At 40.4% G+C, this 23,169-nt stretch overlaps 1 protein-coding gene across 3 annotated transcripts in view; it reads right to left on the minus strand.

The window, feature by feature from the left end:
* Positions 1 to 379: 379 nt before the first annotated feature.
* LOC146491291 (uncharacterized) overlaps positions 380 to 23,169 on the minus strand; it is a 142,032-nt gene continuing 119,242 nt past the window's right edge. For all 3 annotated transcript variants that reach the window (XM_085150626.1, XM_085150627.1, XM_085150628.1), the window contains one exon: positions 380 to 21,473. The gene's annotated coding sequence lies outside the window, so the exon portion shown is untranslated. The remainder of the gene's footprint in view (positions 21,474 to 23,169) is intronic.

The raw sequence follows: 23,169 nt of genomic DNA on the forward strand, positions 1-23,169 counted from the left end.
ACTATCATCTTGTCTTTATTTTTAGTTAGCATATACCTTAAACACTTCAAGCTGTAAGCTAATGATAGCTATATAAGAGCAGATGCATGCTGGTGCAATAAACTGTACATTTTACATCCAATGGATGCATAATCTGATTAGTCGACTAATCGCAAAAATAATCGGTGACTAGTCGACTATCAAAATAATCGTTTGTGGCAGCCCTAGTGTTAATTATATTTCTGTAGTAACCTGTGACCTTCATATTCACATATCCAGTGTGTGTCAGTATGACTTTAGTTTAAATTATCTTTGGGCCGAGGGTCCCCTGCAAGGAAACAGGGACGCTTTATGACAAAAAGCTGTGCAAAAAAAGACAGTATTTTTAAAAAAAATAAAAAAAAGTATTATTGTGTTCTCATAAACATTGGAAATTAAAATGCCATCAGTTGGCCACCCTGAACCAGACCCAGCAGAGCTGGTTCATGTGGCTGCAGAGCTTCAGAAGGACTATTCTCCCACACAGTGGAGTTACTGTCCAGCAGCAGGACAGGTCATTATTGTTCTATTGTAATTTTTGTATAGAAAGCATACTTGCGTTCCCTTTCACACATCCGGCCCTTCTGTTAACACCACAAATGCCATCCAATTCTGTGAGTAACTGAATCCCACATAAGCTTTTTAGGCTTCTGTGAGGGACCAGGAGAATCCTTCCACAGCTTTCCTGTCAGCTTCACGCACACATAAACAACATTAGGTGAATTATTGATCCTGTTTGGTGGAATCCTCCAATTTTATTGAAATGAATGGACCAGGTTAATATAAAAGGAAATATTCTGGCATTCTCTGTTTGTAATGATTGTATATGAGAAATTTTTTTTTTTTTTTTTTTTTTTTTAAGTCAGCACAAGTGCACTGCAATCCCAGAGTGGTATCCATTCCAAAATTGCCTCACAGCCCAGTATTGCATTAGCATTACCACTATAGCTACATCTAGATACAAGGCTGGTAGTTCAGCCTGCGATTGATCAGTGGAAGTGCACAGTCCTGTGGCAAATCAAAATGAAACTGCCAATAAAGACACAAGCTTCATGCTGTGTCATACTGCCCTGCAAAAATAACAGTAGCCACGGTAGTGACAGTAATATGAATCGCTGGCAGTGTTGTCGCCATCTGTAAGCTTCCATACGGTATATAGTAGAACTGGCATACTGGGACTGGAACATCGGCGCTCTTTTCTTTCACAGCAACAAAGCTGTCAGCAACAAAAGCGCACAACAGCACACACGGTGCTGTGTTTAATAGAAAGGCCGCTGTGGCTTTTTTTTTTTTTTTTAGCACCTCCATCACAATTGTTGGAGCTCACTCTTGAGGGTTTATACTTAACATTTCTGGACCAGATGGAATATGTGTGCATAATGTCAGAGGACTTGGAAAAACATGGCTTAGCTTGTAAATGAAGTCACACAATTTATATTTCAGATTCCTCAGCCTGATTTCTAGGGTCCGCATTTGGTATTATCATAGCATTTCTTTCTCAACGGCAGTGGTAAAGGCTCTTAGGTGGAAACTGAAATTTTGATAACGTTTGGATCGTGAAACTGTGGCGTGTAATACAAAGCAAGTTCATACCAATTATGTTATATTTTCCGTATCTGACTGAACTTCCTCTAAATCTTAACTTCTACTGTAGTGGATCTATGTAGAGCCTGTGATGTAGTCTAAAAAGTGGGAACATTCATACTTGTGTGTAGCGTCCCTGCATTGCGCTGCCATAAAACACTATTTGCCAGCGGAGTTTGTTTCTTTGAGTTGTTCAACTCTTTTCCAGTAGATTTAGCCAGAAATGCATAGTAGGAAGGAGTGGCCCACACAGTTGTTATAGCACTGAACATATCACTGTTAAACACATCACTGATAAGCCATTAGTGTTGCGTGGTATGCTGATACTAGAAAAGTGTTGCAACCCTTGCGCTCAAAAGTTGTACTATTGTCAGTTTTATTTGTACCACTACTTTAACAAAGAGTTTATTAATAGGTAATTCATGGACTTGAAGCTTGATAATTACTGCTGTGAGTGAGAGGGATGTCAAGGCATGTGAAAGTCACAGGAGTAAAGGGATATAGAACACATGGAGGAAGAATAAAATCCAGAAAACCAGTCCCTAGTCTGGGCAGGGGTTATATACAGAAAGGTAGTCAGAGAATACAGACAAAATGTCTAAATGTCCTGCACAAGAAACCCAAAGACTAGAAAACAAGTTACACAATGAAATGCCTTGAAGGCTTGACTAGCAGTAACAAGACAATCTGTCAAGTGGAAGGTGAAAAACGGGAAGTGGGAAGAGTCTTTGGACAGTTGGACATGTATAAACAGGTCAACCAGGGCAGACAGCAAAAAATCCCACGATGGTGCCCAAGTTCAGAAGCTAAAAAAAAGAGGAAAATTTGAATCTCAAAACTGAAAGAAAAAACAATCTAAAACCCACACAATAATTCAATATACCCAAAGCCAAATCTTTGGGCGCAGGCCTAGAGAATCTGTCTGGAGAATAGCAAGGAAATGGTGGTAATCTCTGCACTACCCTAGTGCCATCCCGGGCCAAAACCAGAGTATTTCCAGTGGTGAGAGTGTATCTGAGGCAGACTATTTCCTGTTGTGTGTTACATGTATGAAAGGGCAGCTTTGGATGATGGCCCAACCTGATTTTTCTGAAACTGTCCAGCTTTGATGTGTGAAAATGGCTTATGTAACAGGAGTGCGGTTGATTTTGTAACAATATTTTTTTAATCAACAATAATTTGAACAAGGCAGTTGGCAGAAAGTGGAAGCAACTGTTTCATTTCAGTTAGTCTTAAATCTAACTTGATAATGTAGTCAAAATTATATAAAGGAATATATATATAAAGAGATAATTTAGTGGTTAAATAATAGTCATATTAGACTGTACAATTATTTCGTAATAATTTATGGTATTTGAAAAATGTGTTTTTTGGAATGCCTGCCAAGCGCATGTAAGTTACGTGTTAGGGAGTCAAAACTGAGCATGATCTAATTTTAAATAATCCTGTTATTAAATGGCATAAACCAGGGACATTGTATTACTGTGTATCATGTAAAAGCTTTTAATGAAACTGAAACTGTGAGCTTGACCTAATACAGAGTAATCTCATTATTACTGTTTGGGTTAGGGTTCATCGTCACAGAGACACCCACATGGATGAAAACACAGATGAGTCAATACAGGTTAAGGTCTGGACTTTCTAGTTTTCCGTCTAATTTAAAATTCTGGTTAATGAGAACAGTCTTTCAAAAGCAGTGTACAATCTATGTAGGCAGTTAAACTTAAAACTGACATTTTAAAGTGAATTAAAAAAATAAGAATTTTAAGTGCCATGTTGTCTAACCCATTATTCCTTTTCTTTTCCTGATATTTCAGGTATTCTGTGGTGTTCTTATAGATTCTGTACTAACATATTTCTGTTGAAATTGTATTAAACTGATAATTTTGGTGTTGTGACATTCTAGTCAAACCCAGCTACTCCCACTCAATTTCTTTGTTCTTAGGTTATCACTGTTTTTGCTCTGCGGCTCTACTACAACCTCACCACCACTTTATAGAGCTAGCAGAGTCAGATGAATCAATGGAAACAATGACTAAAAGGAGAAAGGCACAGAGGGAATTAAGGTCAAAGAAAACAGGGGAGGAAGCAGCAAGCTGGGAGGAGGAGCCTGAAAAGACAAATCTTAATGTTCAGTGATTTGCAGCACACAGCATTATGCAATCCAGTAACAGTCAAGCATCACCTCAGTCTGCAGCTTTCATAACTACCACAGGGCCGAATCCCAGTTTCTAAAAATTGAACATTAAATACTTTAGAGTTACTGTTTGCTTTACATTTCTTTATGGTAACCCATTGGAAATGTGGGCAGCGAGCAGGCTCCCCTGGTGTGCTGTTGTCTCCATCTGCGCTCAGACTAAAGAGGTGAGCCATTGTTCAGATGTCTGAATGAGTGTCAGTCACATGGTAAAGCCATTCAGTTGCCATGTGCTGCTGGCTGACACAGTGAGCTTTTTTTTTCATGTTCAGTTCATTGCATTAGCGAGGTATCATTTCACATTTTGATGGTTTTTACCAATGTGGGTGCAGACGGTGAAAATATTTCCTCTCACACCGGCAGGCGGGTGCTGGCTGTTTCTGGGAAGTGATGCATGCAACGAAATCTGTTTAAAGGGTGAACTATGGAGTTTTGATGTTAGCAAATCCAGTAATGCTGCGTTGATTTTATTTTCTGATGAAAGTTAAAACCAGCACTGTTAACATTCTCTATTTAGCATGTCTTTCTGATAAATTATGAGAAATTATACCAGAAGTAAATTTACTGCTCAACAATCCCTTCAGTCTTATTTTGAAAGTTCAGTTGGTGGTAATAACTAGCCTGCTTGGTGGCTAAGTTGCTGTTGTAGCGCTCCTTAGTATGATTTACCTGCATCTGGTCTTGGATTCGGTGGACTCCAGTCCCACTGTCTTGGACCACAGTTGGCAAAGGTAGTCGTCGTTCTCATCTGGGAATGCACAGCTAGCAGAGAACTCCAGCCAGAACCTGCAGCTTGTTGAGAACTGGATCATGTGCCGCTATGCCCAGTTTACCAGAGCAGAACATAAATTACAGCTGCCAGCTGCAGACTATTTGCTGAATCAGATAATTTGTAAATTAGAAACTATTAGAATTATTTGATCATTAATTTGTGCCTCCTTCTGCATGCCCACATGTGCAGATATGCACCACCACCACAAATCAGTGGAAAGCAGTAAATAATATGAGACATTGCGTGTTACATTGCATGCTCATGCATCCTAATAGTGCAATGGATCTTTTTTTTTCTATTTTGTGTTATTTATTTTTTTTTAATGAAAGGGTTTTTTTTAAAAGTAGTGAAAAATTAAAGAGTAAAAAGTTAGTAAAAATTGCGCATCCTAAGAAATGTCCACGTGCATTTGCTAGTATGCAGCATAACACAGTATATAACATTGTCCAATTGGCTCTGCATCAGGTTCGGGTCAAAAACTTGAAGGGGTGCATTTAATAGATCCAAGGTAGATTCAGAGGCATGTTCCTGCATTATTATTCCTCATGAAAATATTTCAAATTTGAAAGATGCAAATGTAGTTATTTATTTCTCTTCATGAGCTCATTTCAAGTGCAGTAAATGTGCAGTTTCCACACTTACAGAAGGTTGTGTTAACTGATAAATAATTCAAATTTAAGATGTGTTCACTCCCATAAATAAACCCTCCACTTTGCTTTTGATGCCTTTTTAGAAATGTGTCACATGATGCTTGTACAGGCCATGTATAGACACTTTGCAGTGAATTCTAAAACGTATGTTTTAAATGTCGAACACATGCTGTGATATATGTTGTTTTCTAATTGCATGGTTGAAAACCACACCTCCATTCAGAGACCATTAACTGAGTTTGTAACTGCTTCTTGTTGCAGGTTCTGAGCACATGGTACAAGGTCCTGACTGAGTACACTGGTGGTGCAAACAGACTTACTGCTGTGGTGAGTGATCTACAGCCAGGCTGCATTTGAACATGTTTCTATCTGCATAGCTTATGCAAGTTTCAGATCCTGAATTTTAAATATCCCAAACTCTAATAAGACCGAAAAAAAATAAATAAAAAAAAATAAACCAAGACAGTGGTTTTCACAATAATAGCTTTTGAATTGTCATCACTTCCTTATTGATTTTGGGTTTTGTAGAATGTAATATTCTTGCTCATATGTAAGAAAATGAATTTTTTCCCTTACTTGTATTTTCCCTCTTAGAAATTACGTTTTAGGCAGGCATGATGATTTTTTTCATGTACCATGTATTCTAGTTGTATAGACGCAGACGGAGGTAATTCTACACCAGTGGCATGTTGCACGATTCAAACTAATTGCACAAGAGTGCAAAAGCATATATTTAATGGATAATAATTCTATTTTAGCAAGATTCTTATAAAAAACAAAAAGCATGTGTTTGAAGTACTTCTCAAATGGCTGGTTGAAAGGAGTGGATGGATTGGTAATGTTGTTAGTTTTGTTTCTGTTTTCTTAAAGGTTATTTTTGATCTTTTGTTTTCATCTGATTAGATCATAAAAACAGAAGGGAACAAGAGGAAAGATTGTGATATGACGCACACTGATCCTGAGGGTTGTACTATCAAGGTCAACATAGCGAGATTTTTGTGTGCTCAGCAAGACCTAAAACTGCAGCCAGACATGAGTATTACGTTGGTTGCTATTAATTTTCTTTGTGAACTCATGTTTTTGGCTTCAGGCTCTGAAATGGGGTTGTTAAATGTATCTTTTGATTCTTTTTCTTAAGTTTTCTTTTTGGTGGTTCAAGAGTGCTGTGGTGACGGGGGGGGGCCATGAATCTGGGTACAAATTTGACGTGAACGTGAGCTGTAATGGTGCGCCATTTAATTTTTCTGTTTGCAAAGGTCCAATTAAGTGGTGCCTTCTTCAGTCAGACATCATTAAAAACCAGTATTATTATAAGCTTTGTCACAGCTGCACAGCTTAGCAAAGGAGAGGGGAAAATCACTTCTTTTACAAAGTGAAAATTAAATAAATTTTATTGATTCATATTTTTGCTGGTAAATGGGCTACAAATAGACTATTTGTGTCCTGTTAGATACAGTTCCAGCGGTTAAAACCAGAACTGGCAGCAAAGTAGGATTTTTTTTTTTTTTTTTACATTTGCTGCATAACTATGCAGCACGGCTTCCTTCTGCAATATTACTAAGATACAACCGAATGGCTTGCATATATCAAACAGTTTCCTTCAGCTGAGTATCTATATTGCACTTGCAGCATGTCGCAGAGAAAAAGTCTGAAACGCTTGCCATAATGTCAGCCTAACCTGGTAAAGCCACATTTGTGACACTGAAAACTCAACACAGCTCACTAACCTGTTAATCCTGTACTGCAGTACTTTCCTCGCAGGTGTAATCAGACTGCAGACATCAGTTATACTAGTTTTTTCTTTGGCTAGCTGCTAGCAGCATGCGATGTGGTTCAGTATGGCTTCAGTTTTGGAGCCTTGATTCCTGTATGTTATACTGGAATCCAAAAATTACTTTATTTTTATGACTGTACTGAGGCCACTTCATGAGTCCAGTGTGATTCATCTGGACTGAACAAACAGGTTTCAAATTTCCCCAAGGCTTACTGGCAGTTAGTCGCACACAAGTGTCATTGTTCCCCCACTGTTTTCCTGTTGTACTGAGTTTATTTTTGGTCTTTAACCACTTGCGAAAGTCAGAAAGTGTGAAAGCGTCTGTTTGAGTTCCACTGGAGGAACAGACCCCTCTTCCTGTTTTGTACCATTGAAGAATCCAGCAGGTTTCCTGTCAACTCTGCCCAAAAACGCACTGTTGCTAGATAGGACTCACATCCAGGTTCTTGGTTGTGCTTGTTTAAGTTCACATGGCAAGCGATTTTGTGCTAACTTTTTGACATTGCTGGTTCGGTTTTCAGGTTGAATCGCAATGTTTTGCTCTGACTTGCTAAAAACTCCTCTCACCCACTTTAACAGTTAGCTACGTTAATGTCAGGTCAGCCTCGTTGGAAGGCTTTGTTTTCTCCACTGTAGAGCCCTCAGCTCTGCTTATTTGTTTTATTCATGATGCTACAACTCAGCACTGGAGCTCTTAGTCACCCAGTGAGTGTGTTATTTACATAAAGAGCCTATAAGCACTGGTACAGGGTTTACATTTTCATATCAGAAACCAAGAAGCAAGTCATTTTGCAAATGGTGTTTTCTGGTGTGATGTAACGTGCAGCGGTTGAACTGCTTGAGGAAGGCGGTGATGTCAGGGGAGCATGTTGGAGTGTTTTTTTGTTTTTTGTGCTGAGGATGACATGTAACTCAGTGGTGCCAAACTACACACCCAATTTGTTTATGCCCTGCAGAAACATTTTACTAACAACTTTAATTTCACTCTGAATGCCAGTTTTGTTTCTCACATTTAAAATACTTTTTGTCACCCCCGGAGCGAGACGATACGACATCCGTGTCTGGTTTTAGGAGAATTTTGTCAGGATGTCATTTCTCTTCTGAATTTTGACGAGTCTTTAGAAAACCCGGCTTCTGATTTTAGCTTGTGTTTTGTGTTTTTATTAATGCACTTGTGCAGAACACTGTGTTACTCTCACAAGGCTGTTGTATGTAACAGGAGAAGAAAGCCTTTGTTCTAAAATGATTCAGCCCACTGTATTGATCGTGTGTATCACTTTGCCTAGAAACCAGCGCGAGAGCTACTCTTCCAGAATGTGCCCCCATTTCTGAAATCACACCACAGATATTTCAGACTTGTCCATTAGTGTGTCCTGAAGGGACTGCAAAATTCCACACCTCCTGCAAAGGATGTGTCCCTGGTTAACCCTGAAGCTCAAACCCTCGTTTAGTGAGAGAGCAGAAAAATCAGAGTTGAATGAAAAGATATAAAGCGAGATAGCCGAATACAGATCATGCATGGCGGATAGAAGGTGAGATTAGTTTCGCCACAACTCTTTTTTTTTTTCATCTGTAGACATCTCCCTCAGTGGTTTATATCTCTGTAAGGACTGTGCAATAAAATACAGCTTTGGCTACACAGAAGAAAATTACTACAGTGGTGACTTGAATTTTATTGTTGTATCATTTCAGCTAAATTTGAACAAATACAACTTCTTTAGGTAGATTTCCCCACACGTAGTCTTTAGTTGGGTAGGCCACCAGGTATAATAATGGCCACCAAAGCATACCAGCTTGGCTTGGACCTACTGGCCTCGTGTTTTCTTTATGAGCTGGCTCACTGGCTAGGTAGCTTTTGTGATGTCCACCGTAGCTTTCAGCTGCTTCCCCCCGAGAACTCATCCAGCAGTTGGGTGAACTCCAATTCGGCTATCTTTGATTGCAGTTGGTATTGATTCTTCTGTCCAGAGATCTGCTGCAAGCTAATGTGCCACTGTGGCAAACTTAAAGAGGCTGCACAGAAGGAGGACTGCCAACAGTGGCATTTAAATTGGTCCCCTCTTTTCCAGAAATGCATTTCTGAGCCATATTAGCTCTACGTGGTCCACAATAGAGGCTCATTGAAGAGGCAGACAGTTATATTGGGCAGATATTCTCTGTCTTTCTTCCACAATGTACATGGCAAATATACAATAAATAGGACTGGATTCAAATATGTTAGGTTCTTTAAATCTACTGTCTAGTTCAAGAGAGTGTATGGTCTTTCTGAATGGCCACACCAGAAGGCAGATTGAAAAGCAGTCATCACAGAGACTGAAGACACTCCCTAAAAATGCAGATAATGGGGCATACTTCCAGACAGACATTGATAGAGATGTATTGAGCTGTACTCATGAACTGTGACACATAGTTGAGTAAAAAGTGGGGAAGAAAGAGGGTTGGAAAGAGAAAAACTTCTATGTCTCCTCTTTTACATTCACACGGCTGGCCAATAATTGCATGAAGTTCGAGTGAATGTTGGGTTGTCTGCTTCGGGAATGTTAGAGAGCAGTGTGGACAGGCCATAATATCAATGCCAACTAAACCCTAGTCTCCGCAGTAGCTCCTTTAAACACTTCTTTGGCATTCTGCTTCTTGTAGAAATGCTCACTAAATCATATATCGGCAATAGGTCGGCAGCCTTAACATGAAATTTCCCCTTGTGGGACTAATAAAGGTATCTTATCTTATCTCTGAAAACTGCAAATAATAAAAGTTGGTGAATGCCAAAGCATTGGCGAGTGCATCTGCTCGTTTAGGCACGCTCGAGCACCTGCCAAAAGAAATATTCTACATATCTTATGTTTGCTAGTTGGACAAATTAATAAATATAGACCTTCATGTTTCACATTAGTAGCATCGTGTTGGTGTTGACAGTGCTGACTTCTGCAGGAATAGAGGGAGCTGGAGATTCCAGGAGACAGCTAGTTATTATCTCCCTATATATATATATTTTTTTTAATTTATTCCTCTTTCAAAAGAACATTGATTTGCAGAGTTTTGAGACATGCTTTAGTCACTGTGTGAAGTTAATTCATGCTAGCTTTCAGCCTTTGAGAGCTTTGTTCCCCTTCTACAGTCATCGAGTAATGCATAATCCTGAAGTCTAAGTACAAGAGTAGAGAAAACACACATCACAACAGACCTTTAATAGATATTGCAAAAAATTTCCAGCTAGTCCAGCTGCAGCAATATTTCCCAACTTAAGCACGTCATCAGTCGTCTTGCACCAAATACCACATCTAGATGCATGCTAAAAAAAATTTAAGCTACCAAATTCACTCCAACAGCGTAACCACATGTGGTCAAGTTCTCAATGGCACTACTTTTGCTGATAACACTGATCCAGATCTCTATCAGCATCTGTGTACAACTTTCAAATGTTGCATCACACAACAAAAGGTTACAAGTCAAATGCTTTCTTAGATGAAAGATGTTGACGTGTATCGGTGTGTCGAGGCCTGCGATAATATTCTTGCCCTACCTCTGTTTCTTTTAAGAAATCAGGACATAAATGATATATATTTACAGATGTAGCCTTCCTTTGCTTTCAAAGTATTTCTCTCTGATACAAGCAGGTTTTATCAGTTCAGTTCAGGCAATGTGAAAAACAAATCACCCTAATATAACCCAGGTTAGAGAGTTTGAATTCTGCTAACAGTGTTTAGAATAAGCCACATTTGTTTTCCTGAGTTCTACTGGGTTGCTTATACACGTAATGGGGACTCTTTCTCTTTACATCATGTTCTAACCTAAGATTTCACACCTGACCTGTGGTCACCTGTTAACCTCACCTGTCAGTAAATAGATTCAACTTGTTTGTTAGAGTCAGTACCTCTGATCTCACAGTATGTTGCTGGAAATAGATGCCTGCCTGCTTCTTAGGGTATGCGGATTAATGGCTTACTATAGTAAATCCATTTAAAAACAACAGAAAACAAAAGGCTTAATATGTGATGTCAGGTGTCATTGTGTGTGCAAAGAAGCCTAAGAGCAGCTCCAGTGTAAAACCTAACCCCCCCCCCCCCTCCCCCAAAACACCAATATGATATATTTGCTAACTGATTACAAGGAACTGAATGGGGATCACTTTATATGAGGAACTGAATGTTTTCCACCATCAGGTAAATATCCGACAGTAGAACCCAAATGCTCCCATTAGCATTCGCCCAGTCCCGTGTCCAACATGATTATGGGTATTGCAAAGCAGGCTGTAACCAGGACCGGTTCCAGATAAGTAGATCAGACCTGACCTTCTAAAGAGATTCTCAAAATGTGATTTGGATTCTGACTTGGGCGAGGTCTTCTAATCTTAGTCATCACGGCAGCTCGCTGTGAGATAACCACCGCTGATTCAGTGGCCCTCACTGACCTCATGCATTCAGATGGTCACGAGCTGCCCATAGCAGGTTTAACTGCCCGTCAAGCGAGGCTAGCTGGCAGAGCCTACATGCTACCATCTGTCACCGACAGACAGCTAGCCTCTCTGACCTCACACTGGCCATGTGAGGCTGAGCTGGGCTTGCCAATGCAATCTGTCACTCTAAGCGACCAGTAACCCAGGAGAGGGGGAGGGGAGAGCCACAAGCAGATTATGATTCATTTCTGTTGTCATTGCATCATACAGAACTACCTCGGGATGCACCTACTGATGGAGTATTTAGTATCTGTTCGAGACCAGCGTTAATTAATAAGGTGCTTTCCTCGCTGTGCAGAAGGGGCTGGGACTCCTTCTTGTGTGTGAGTGAGCATTTTAAACAAGAGCTTTAGTAACATAGAAATAAAGGGGGTAGTATTTTTTTTTTTATAAATCTTTAGTGAAAGTAGGAACTGGAATTTCCAGATAAGTAAGACAAATGATGAGTTTTGTTCCTTAAGCTGCAGATTCTTTCTCATTAAAAAAAACATTTCCGCTTTCTCTGTGGTTAGCATGTATTTTCTCGTCCTTGTTGTTAGAGACCATGCAAACAGCCTCTTGCTTTCTATGCTGGTGCAGGGGGGCACAGAGGAATTTCGAGGAAGCTGAAGTAAACTCAGGAAACCAAAGACTGTTGAGGACATGGCTCGAGCTGCTTGCTGCACCAGGCTCTTCGTGCTCCTGCAGTCTTTGGTTAAATGCGTTCATAAAGGTGCTCTTGTGTTTTGTGCAGCTGCTTCCACACGAGGGTCCTTTTTTGGTGATTCTGAAGCCTCTAATGCCCCAGCTGTGGTTTAAACATAGAATCAAAAGTAGTACATCTTAGGGGGAAAATATATATATTTATGCATTAAAAAATCACAGGTCTACACTAGGGCTGCCACAAACGATTATTTTGATAGTCGACTAGTCACTGATTATTTTTGCGATTAGTCGACTAATCAGATCATGCATCCACTGGACGTAAAACTACAGCTTATTGCACCAGCATGCATCTGCTCTTATATAACTATCATTAGCTTACAGCTTTAAGTGTTTAATGTATGTGCTAACTAAAAATAAAGACAAGATGATAGTTTATTAAATTTTAATGAAATTTGCAGATTGTTTCGGTGAAGTTTAATAAACTCCTTGCTATCTAAAATATAACGGGACACCGGAGTTTATTCTCGAGCATCTCACACTTCTGATAATCAGTTGTCTGCTTGACGTTTATTCAGCTGTGTAAAACTTTAATCTCAGCCAAACTGATTTACTCAGGAAGAAATAAAATACAAAAAAAAAGCCAAACAATAACATTTTTAAGTTATTTAAGTGACTTGTATATCATGTTTAACCTGAGTAGCGAAAGACGGCGGTGGGTTTGAAAACGATTTACCGGGAGTCCGGTGTTCTCACGGGCTCTAGTGAGCCTTGCCCCCGGCTAGCTATCGAGCTAGTGGGTAACAGAAGTCTCCGAAAACGTCGGAGCGCTTTTGAAAATATGTGGTGTCTTGATAAACTGAGCAGATATCTGAGGTTTACACAGCTACATTCTCGCCTGAAAATATGCTAAACGTTTATTTTGTGACCCAGAAAGAATAATAAGAGTAATATTAAAACTAACTAGCTGCCGCCATTGTTGGAAACTGAGCTGGGCTGCGCTATGAATTCTGGGACAGAGTTACTTCTTCTTCGGGGTTTAACGGCAGTTGGCATCCTTGTACATGCAGTGATGCCATCTTCTGTTTCAGGCCGTTATTACACTCTTAAATCCTACTACTTATTCCTGCGTCTTTTGAGATCTTACAAAGCTTCAAACGACGCGTCGACTATTAAATCAGTCGTCAACGATTTTGATAGTCGACGTAATCGTGACTAGTCGACTAATCGTGGCAGCCCTAGTCTACACAGATGTTTGCAAATTTAAACCCACCTTAAATTCAGGCTATGAACCACATTTACATTTTCACTATGCTGTTTTTGGCAGGAGAGTGATCTTCCAGATTCACCCCTACATGTTGGGCTAAGCGTCATTGCGAGTCGGTGTGGTGGTTTGTCATCAGCGGTGCTCATCTGTCTGGTGACAGCTTGCAGGAGTGTCCTTTTCATTGTTTTAATCCCAGAGCTGCCCTCATAAGAGACATTTGACAGTGTGGCAGTTGGAATTACATCAGCCATGGGGGAGGTGGATGAGCTAGCTTTGCTGGTTATCTCTTCAAGTGGTGCCAACATAAATATAGCATGCGCTAGCAAGGCCCACTAGTTGAGTTATGTGCATAGATCATGATCAGTAACATAGGCAAAAAGGTCTCTCTTGCAAAGAAGCATAAGGGCTGTGCCATGTCATATTGTTCATGATGATGATAATATACATTTTTACATGATATGAAAGTGTCATATTTGTATGTCATTGCTAAAGCAACGTCATGTGTTTACAATACCTAGTGCTCACAAGCCCAGGTATGTCTGAGAGCAAGAGCCGTGTGTGCGAAAGGCATAGACGGTTGCTGTGTAGTAGGGCTGCCACAAACGATTATTTTGATAGTCGACTAGTCAGCGATTATTTTTGCGATTAGTCAACTAATCAGATCATGCATCCATTGGACGTAAAACGTACAGCTTATTGCACCAGCATGCACCTGCTCTTATATGACTATCATTAGTTTACAGCTTGAGGTGTTTAATGTATGTGCTAACTAAAAATAAAGACAAGATGATAGTTTATTAAATTTTAATGAAATTTGCAGATTGTTTCAGTGAAGTTTAATAAACGCAGCCGTCTGCTCCTTGCTATCTAAAATATAACAGGACACCGGAGTATATTCTCGAGGATCTCACACTTCTGATAATCAGTTGTCTGCTTGACGTTTATTCAGCTGTGTAAAAACTATAACTTTATCTCAGCCAAACCGATTTACTCAGGAACAAATAAAATACTGAATAAAGCCAAACAATAACAGTTTTAAGTTATCTAAGTGACTTATATATGTTTAACCTGAGTAGCGAAAGACGGCTAAAGGAGTTTCTGGTTATTACACAAGTTAGGATGCAAATTTCCTGCAGAAGTCTAAATCGAGCTTTAATATTGAGTAGTAACCAGGAAGTGAAAAATAAATACTAGCAGCCATATAAGCTGTGGTTGGCTGGAGAGTGATTCTTTTCTTAACAATGCAGCCCTGTAGTGTTCGTGAGTATCTGGAGTTTTTTTCAAACCATATTTGATAATGCTACACATGACTAGCGCTAATGAAGAGCTGTAAAGGCCGAGAACGGCTGAATGGTCTTGTGTTTGCTAAAAAACAAACAAACAAAAAACTCAAGAAACTAAGCACTCCAGGATTTTAAAAAGAAGAGAGCCTCATCCAGGAGACGCTTTGATGTTGATGTGTCTTCACTTAACAAGCAGATTATTTGTTTAACCACTGAAGTTGGCTCAGAGTGGGCAAATCAGGATGGTGGTCTAAAAGCACCAAGAACTAATAGTTTGTTCTGCACCGAGGATTGAAATGCGTTTTATTTATTTATTTATCTTTAAGGGTTTTAAGCTATGAATATTGCAGATGTGTTAGTCTAGCCCCAGAATAAAAATACAAACATGGAAATGTGTTTGAGCCTTTAAACATCAATAACTACGCCGTCTTTTGCGATGTTGCTGCTGCTAATATTTTTGGTGGCGCAGTTTTCTACATGTATTCTGTAACCTTTGTCTTGCCTTGGCTTTCAGTGTGTCATTGTGGCAACACAATAGGAGAGAAACAGATTTTCATGTGTGACTCTGTCTGGTTTCAGAAGAATTGGACACGTTATACAGTGAGAGATGATTTGAAATATGGTTTCCTTTAAATCATCCCATCCCCCACTGCCTGAATTTTCTTTCTGCTGCTCTGAAAATAGAGCCAAACCGTCAGGTCTCAGAGACAGAGAGAGAGGCTTTAAATAGGAATGAGCCCCATTTTATCTGCACTGGTGCAGAGTAGAATCAGAGCAGCAGACATCACAGCTTGGGTCTCCTTTACGCATGATGCAGAAATACCTTTAAAGAACACCAAACCTAAATGGTGTATATTATTGTCACGGAGTGGGAGAGACACGAAGGTGTGCAGTGGCAGTTTGTTTGAAGTTCAGTTTCATTGCATGCACCTGCCATTTTATAAAGGCTCCTCTGGCACATACTTTAGCAAAATAGAGTGTTCAGACTGTTCCAGTAAGGCCAGCGGCTCCTTTTGTTCACACAGCCTGTGGCTGTTCATATCCTACCAATCCTCAGAAAATACAGAGAAAACGACAGGCAATGTGGCAGAATGCTGTGCTGTAACCATACCACTAATGTCACACTTTACTGCACGTAACACCACTGTAATGAAAAGCGATGATTCCTTTTTTTTTTTCTTCTAATGGTGCTGGGAACCATTGGGGAATTTTTGATATATCTGCAGATACTGCGGCTAATAGTCAGTGCTACAGTCTGATTTAATGGTCGTTATTTGTGTAGTGAATTTACCTAACAAGTGTATTAATCTTGAATCACTGGTTTGATATTAAATTTGATTGGTTTTGTATGACCTGCGTGCCAAGTGATTGCTGCTTATCCCGTCTTTAAGTCTGATGTCACTAGCCTTGTCTGGGCTCAAACTCAAATCAAACGATCATTGTGGCATCACTGACAGTTGTTGTAAGTTTAACATCGAGACATCCATGAAAACGGAATTTATGACATTTAACGGAGTTAGAAGTTAGCAGGAAGTTAGCTCGCTAGCTTCTATCTAAATATAATATAGCATGTCCTGACTGCGGGGTTTTGGAAACAAATTAAAACGTACAGCTCTGCTATCACTTCCGACATAAATGAAGACAGAAAACTAAACAGCAGTGACGTTTGTAGGGTTACTGAAGTTTGGCTAGCTGGTATATAACGATGTGCTACGTGACCGCTAGCGACACAGCTATGTGAGCATAATATAAACACGCTAACCTTTTTCCACTCGATAAAAGTTAATGTGAGGATTCTCAGTGGTCAGGAACAAATGTAATCGCATGGCAGGATGCTGTAAACAGACCAAACTTCAGTCAGGAGAACAACTGAGATAATCCATCCACAATACGAGGTTAGTCATTCATATACTGCTGCATGGGCTGGGCTGTAGTTACATCGTAAGGTTTTAAAAACTGAGCTTTAAAATGAATAGTGGTAATAAAAGCCGAGAGAGGCTGACAGTGATCACTGACTGTTTTTAGGGGCTTTTTGAAATTAAATAGAAGAAGATACAAAACATTAAACATGTTAAGAACACAAAAGCCATATTAAGCGCAGTCTACTTTGGGCCCGGAAGCAGGATTCATCACGTCATCATTGATACATACGTGAGCTTTTGAAACAAATGTTCTGGAGGGGAAATGTCTCGGTACCATAGCAGTTGTTGTCCATCAAGTTTAGAAAGGGCTGTAACTGTGCCAACACCGGATATTTTATTAAACATGCAGTGCTTCAACTCCGAGTTAGAATTTGGGAATTTCTGTTTTTGTTATTCAGCTTTAGTGCTAGTTCTTCCTTCTCCTCTTGGTGTTTGTCTGTTGCATGAAGTCTACCAGAAAACTATCCTCTGCTCTCGCTGTGTCGCCTCTGTAAACACTTTCCGAATGACTTTTTTGGCTAAACAGCTAGTTTCTGGTCTTACTGAATAACACAACACTTTGCATTGTCATCATTTCATAGTATGGGTGTTCCACCACTGATCTAGCAAATTTCAACCAGTGATGAACTCGACACTCACCAAAAGGCCTGTAGATTTTTCCAGTCGCATGAGCTCAGTGGTAAATAACACAACCTTGACGCTTTCTCTGTCACTTGTTCAGGATGTGGAACTGAAAACATCGTTGCCACAATTCTTTAGAGGTGAAATGTTTGGACTGCGAGCGGTTACTACTCTGTAGAATATTTTCACAAACTTTTCATTCATCAGTCTGGGCAATCAGATAGGAATTTGTCATTCATTTGACTAAACAGCTGAGTAGTAAGTGGCACAACAAAACATTTTTTAATTACTTTTAACTTGAGTGATGATGCAAGCTGTTTATTGACCTGAGTATTTAGAAATGTTCTGCACTGCTCAGAGAGGAAATTTTGTGTGAAGATTGCTATCTGCAGTCTATGGAATTGCAGTGTGTGTGGTGTAGCACAGTATCCTGTGATAGACACAAACTGTGTTGAAAAGGGGCACCAGTAGTGCAGTCTTAAAACTTACAGTCCTACTTCATTGTTACCAGAGAGTAAAATTTGTTGTTTGTGTTAGTGTTGAAAATAAAAAGGTTTTATGTTATTTTTTTAGTATCTCTGTTTGGTTGTATTTTACACTATTGAAGTCATTTTTTTATGATAAGCATCTTAAAATAAAGTGTTTTCTTCATAATGTAGGAGATGCAACCTCAAACAAAACATGATTAAAAGGCAGTTGAAGTGAATTCCTTCTTATTGATTGGGGCCTTGTGGATGGATGGATGTCAACTGATGAACCAAAGCAAATCTAATTTATTAGCGATATTGATTTCATATTGTGAAGGTCAGCCCCACATGCCCACCTGTCCCTTTATTCTTATTGGTGTGATTTCAGTCTTGCTTCCTCTGGAGCAACTTCATGGTCATGGCACAGGTCACATGCAGCAGTAATAGTCCTGTCCTGATTTTTGTTGTTGTTGTTTGTTGGGTGGGTGGGTGGGATTATTGATTGTATGATTGTGCGTGAGTGTGTGTGTCTCCTACCCTCCCCCTCTCTCCTTGAGCAGTAACCAGATCTAACATTTACTGTACAGGCCAGTCTGCCACTGGCAGCACAGAGACAGAGAGACAGAGGGAGAGAGGCGAAGGGAAAAAAATGTAGAGCCAGAGATTCCCTTCTCCTCTCCCATCCCCCCCTTTACTCTCCCACACTGTCAACACAGAGGCTCCTGGCTACTGCTCATGGCTCCACAGCGCCACTGCAGTGGAGTGGTGGTAGAGAGAACTACAGCTCACTGTTTACAAACTAACAGCACTGCTGTCAGGAGGGATTTGAGCAAAAGGTCTGAATGATCTCTGACAGGACCGTCTACAGGTTCCCCGTTAAAGAAGCACAGCAGCAGGTGGCTGAAATTATACTCTGCTTTCATGCTTATTGATCGAGGCTCTGGCCGCAGCTCCAGTCATAATGTGAGCACCACACATTACCAGTAACTGTAATCTTTAATACTACATAATGTAGATTCAACGTATATCAATTAGCTTTTGTCAAATAGGCAACAATTCTGTCTGGAGATGGCTGATATGAGCGTCTTCCTGTTTTTGAGGAATGTATTGGAACAATCATACTGTGCTCTTATAAGATCATAGATTTTCAGTGCTGGGCAGCTACAGTTGTCAAATAAACCAAAGGTGCTTTTGCCTTTCACGTATCCCACTCTAGAACTACATGACTTATGGAAATAGAACTTTTTAGTTCCTGGGTCACTATACAAATGTGATGTAGTTATTTAAGCCTAATTAAAGTGTGCTGCTGCTGAAGCAGTTGACTTCAAAGTTGCATTTCAGTGAAGACGCAGTTGCTTTAAATTAGCACTGGGTGAGATTTATTTGTATAATATGCTACAGACTGACTGCGCTACTTTGTATTGATCCTTTCTCAGTTAAAATGGTGCACTGGTGTCTTTAATAGGTGGAGAGACTGAGAGAGATGGAAGTAGCTACCTAAATAGACATATAGCAAGGTGTTGTCGGGTAGAATGAGGGCTTGCCACCTTGTTTTGTCACTTTATAATTTTCTAGCTTGTTAACAGTTTACTGGATAAATGAATACTTTCTTGCAGGATGCACAGACCTGGTAAACTACTTTAATTTCTTCAGTTTAATTACTCTAAAGCCCAAGATGAGGGCGTGCACAGCTCGTGTGTCCTTAAAAACAAACAGAAAGTAAGAAGGATTCACTGTGTGGCTCCATTTAGCATTTGAGCTTCACAAGATGATTAAACTGAGAGTCGAGTTGACAAACATCACAAACAATCCTTTAAAGAGAAGCAGATCCATTCAATTCGCAACCCTAAATATCACCAGCTGAGTCGGTTTCAGTGCAGTCTTGAGTTGGCTGTCATGAATTTGCTCATTTTTTTTCTACCGTTGTAGGTTGTTCTTTTGGATTGTGCTATATCATATCAAATTATATAATATATTCAGGGTTTTTTTTTTTTACCAGTATTTTGTCCACGACTTTCCGATACATGATTACAAAATAGCTTGAGTGTAGTGGTGTAACTAGAGATGTGATCAGTAGTGGAAGCAGTAAAATTACTTTTTAAGGATCTTGCACAGAGCAGTTTATTTTTGTGTCATTGTGGTATTTTTCAGAGGCTGGTTGTCACACGTTACGTCAAGAAGGCCAACCGCAAAGTACATGGGTGTGGCTTGTTTGAGAAGTTAGCTTGCAGTATAACACTGTAGTAAAGTGGAAGTGAAAGCAGTCTGACAGCTGCATATGATTTAATTATAATAAGAGGTCTAATTTAACACAGTGTGTCTGTGGTAGTGCCATTTCATGGGGCTGCAGCAGGAACGGCTCATTTCAGCCCCAACAAAGTGTTGCTACTTTTGTAATTATGCTGAAAAGCTCAACTCTGAGATGGTTTCCATTATTTTGTCTGCCTGCAGTTTATCTGCCCCCTCAAAACAATCTGTTTGCTGACAGTTGTCTCTGTGGAAAACACAACCCTCTCTCTTTGGAGACAGAGGGTCCAGGCACAGATAAGTATCGCTGAGCCAACATGCCAGAGAACAACACCACCTCTTCTTCATCTGCTGTCTCCTGGGTTATGAACACATCCCCAGACAGCTCAGCCATGGCACCCCTGTTCTCCAGTGAAGCTGATGCAACTGACTCGCCTTACTTTGTTGTTGTTGTCGTTACTGTGGAAAAACTACACCGGATTCTCGAATACCATTTTGTGGAGCTTCATCAGAAATCGTCAGTGAAACGGTGTATCTCAGGAAGGGCGCGTACTTTTTAGTTCAATAACCGCAGAAATTTTCAAGCATCTTGTTTTGGAACCGCAACACTGCCTGACAGACTCACCACACACATGTTGAAGGGTAGAGCTGTTAGTCAGCTGTACATGTGACAGAATGTCTTATTTTCCTCTCACACAGTGCACAGCCTCGGTTTAACATTGCACATGTGCAGACTGCTCATTTACAGGTACTCACTGTCACACAGTGAACAGTTCAGACAGAGAGTGAAGTGGATTTGCTGCAGGAGAGTGAGCACTTGCACCTGGCAGCCAGTACTGGCCACATATCCAGAAAGTTGTTGAAGTACACGTTACTCAGCTCGTTTTTGAGAATGGGGGGAACTGAACAAAAAATTCACATTGTCCAATATCGTCCTGCTGTTCCCAATAAATAAAATGGAAGATTATCAGTGCTTGTGGCTGCTGTTGCAATCTCATCAATTTTGTGATCTCATTAAAAATTAGGAGATATAAAATCAGGTCAGATCGTTTGTTTCTCTGGCATAAATTAGGGATTAATAAATGACCGTGGTTAGCACTGTTGCCTCACAGCAATGAAGGTCCTGGGTTTGAATCTGCTGGCCAGCGAGGACTGTATGTAGGGCTGCGCGATATGGCCTAAAATCGCGGTATAATTTGAACCATATGCAGTAACGATATATTCTTTTCTTCTGTATACCGTATTTTCCGCACTATAAGGTGCACTTAAAATCCGACAGTGTGCCTTATAATCCAGTGCGCCTTATATATGAATTCTGGTTGTGCTTACTGACCGCAAACAATTTTATGTGGTACACGGCGCTCAAAAATCTGTCAAATGTTTTACTACGACTTTGGTAAGCTACAAAGCCGTACAGCTTGATGGATTGTCGGAGCATTACGGCTACCGTAGTCAGGAGTCTCACGGAGTAATCTGGGTCCAAAACGCCGTCTGCTTCAGGTCCTAAAGTCAATGAACACTGCATCTTCACTGAGAGTTAAAAACTATTGAAATTCTTTCTTCTTTAACCCTCCTGCACTCTAGGTGAAAAAAGTTACCATTTGTGGTAACTTTGGATTTTTGATTTTCAATATATCAGTCATTTTAAAGACTAGTTGCATGAAACTTGGCCAGGATGTGCATTTTAGCATTTTTTTTTTAATTCAATGATCCCCTCTATGGTGTGGTGTATAGTAAAGGAGATAAACATAAGGCTTAACTCCTACGTTCTAATTTCCATTTTGGGCCCATTAACTCCCATTATAATCACATATTTTCGATATACTGTAATTCTAACATGTGATAATTATTTTCTCGTGAATACCTAATGGATCTAAGCCTCAGCCTTCAAAATAAAGGAAAAATAGGTTTTGGATCAAATGAGCACAATATTAGGTACAGCACCACCATAGACATTTTCAGTGGTTTTGAATGCAGGACATGGTTATCTTACCCTGCAAAATGCATGACAATAAAACATCTAACCACCATAAAATGGTATTGTGTGTGTCTGTGTGTGTGTGTGTGCATGTGTGCATGTGTGTGTGTGTGTGTGAGAGAGAGAGTGAGAGAGAGAGAGAGAGAGAGAGAGGGAGAGAGATCAAAGGCCAAAGATGGTGTGTTTATGTTTTTTTTTGAACCAGAGAGAGCCTCCTCTCTCTTATTGGATGCATGGTATAGCATGTTGATTCAGGTGCACCTTTGAAGTTTATGAGAATACTTTGCAGCCTGGTCTTAGTGGTCATTTCTGCACAGACACGATGAAGCGTGCACTCAGTTTAGAGGAGGCTGTTGCTGCAGTTTTGCACTCTTCAGAAAGTGAAAAAGATTCCACAAGCAGTGGAGATACTTCTGAAAGTGAAGAAGAATTTTTGCCAGGCACTGAGGAGATTTGCAGCTCGTCTGAGGAGGAGGAGGAGGAGGAGGAGGAGGAAGAAGAGCAGGAGGAAGAGACAAGACAGGAGGATGACCAGTGGAGATCTAAAAATGGTAAAATCATGTGGCAACCCACACACGAAGAGGTCCTTCCATTTTTTCCTCCTCCAATTTTACCCCCAGGACCAACGCATTATGCCATTCGTAGGATCACCAGCCCTGTGAGCAGTTTTAATCTTTTTTTTGCTGAGGACATTATGGAGTTAATCCGGCATTTCACCAACTTGCAAGGAAACAGGTCAGTTAAAGATTGGAAGGACACAGATGAGGAGGAGCTGCGAGCGTACATGGGGCTTGTGATCCTGGCTGGCCTGTACAGGTCCCAACATGAGTCGACAAGAAGCCTGTGGGATGGGGAGACAGGGCGTCTTCTGTTTCCTGCCACCATGCCAAAAAAAAGATTTGAGCAAATTAATCGGGCAGTGAGGTTTGACGATCGTCTCTCCCGGCCAGGTCGCTACAGGGGGGACAAGCTGAGTCCAATAAAGGATTTATGGAGCAAATGGAGCGACCGCCTCCCCAAATTTTTCAACCCAGGGAGGGATATCTGTGTCGATGAACAGCTGGTCTCTTTTAAGGGCCGCTGTTCATTTAAGCAGTATATGCCCTCCAAACCGGCTAAATATGGGTTGAAGATCTGGGCCCTCTGCGATGTGCAGACCTCCTATGCCTGGAGGCTTCAAGTCTACACGGGAAAGTCTGCATTCGCGAACAGAGAGATGAACCAAGGCATGCGGGTGGTGCTGGAGTTAACAGAGGGGCTGCAGGGCCACACAGTCACCACAGACAATTTC

The sequence above is a fragment of the Neolamprologus multifasciatus genome, chromosome 23, assembly GCF_963576455.1.
Source record: "Neolamprologus multifasciatus chromosome 23, fNeoMul1.2, whole genome shotgun sequence".
Taxonomy (NCBI): domain Eukaryota; kingdom Metazoa; phylum Chordata; class Actinopteri; order Cichliformes; family Cichlidae; genus Neolamprologus; species Neolamprologus multifasciatus.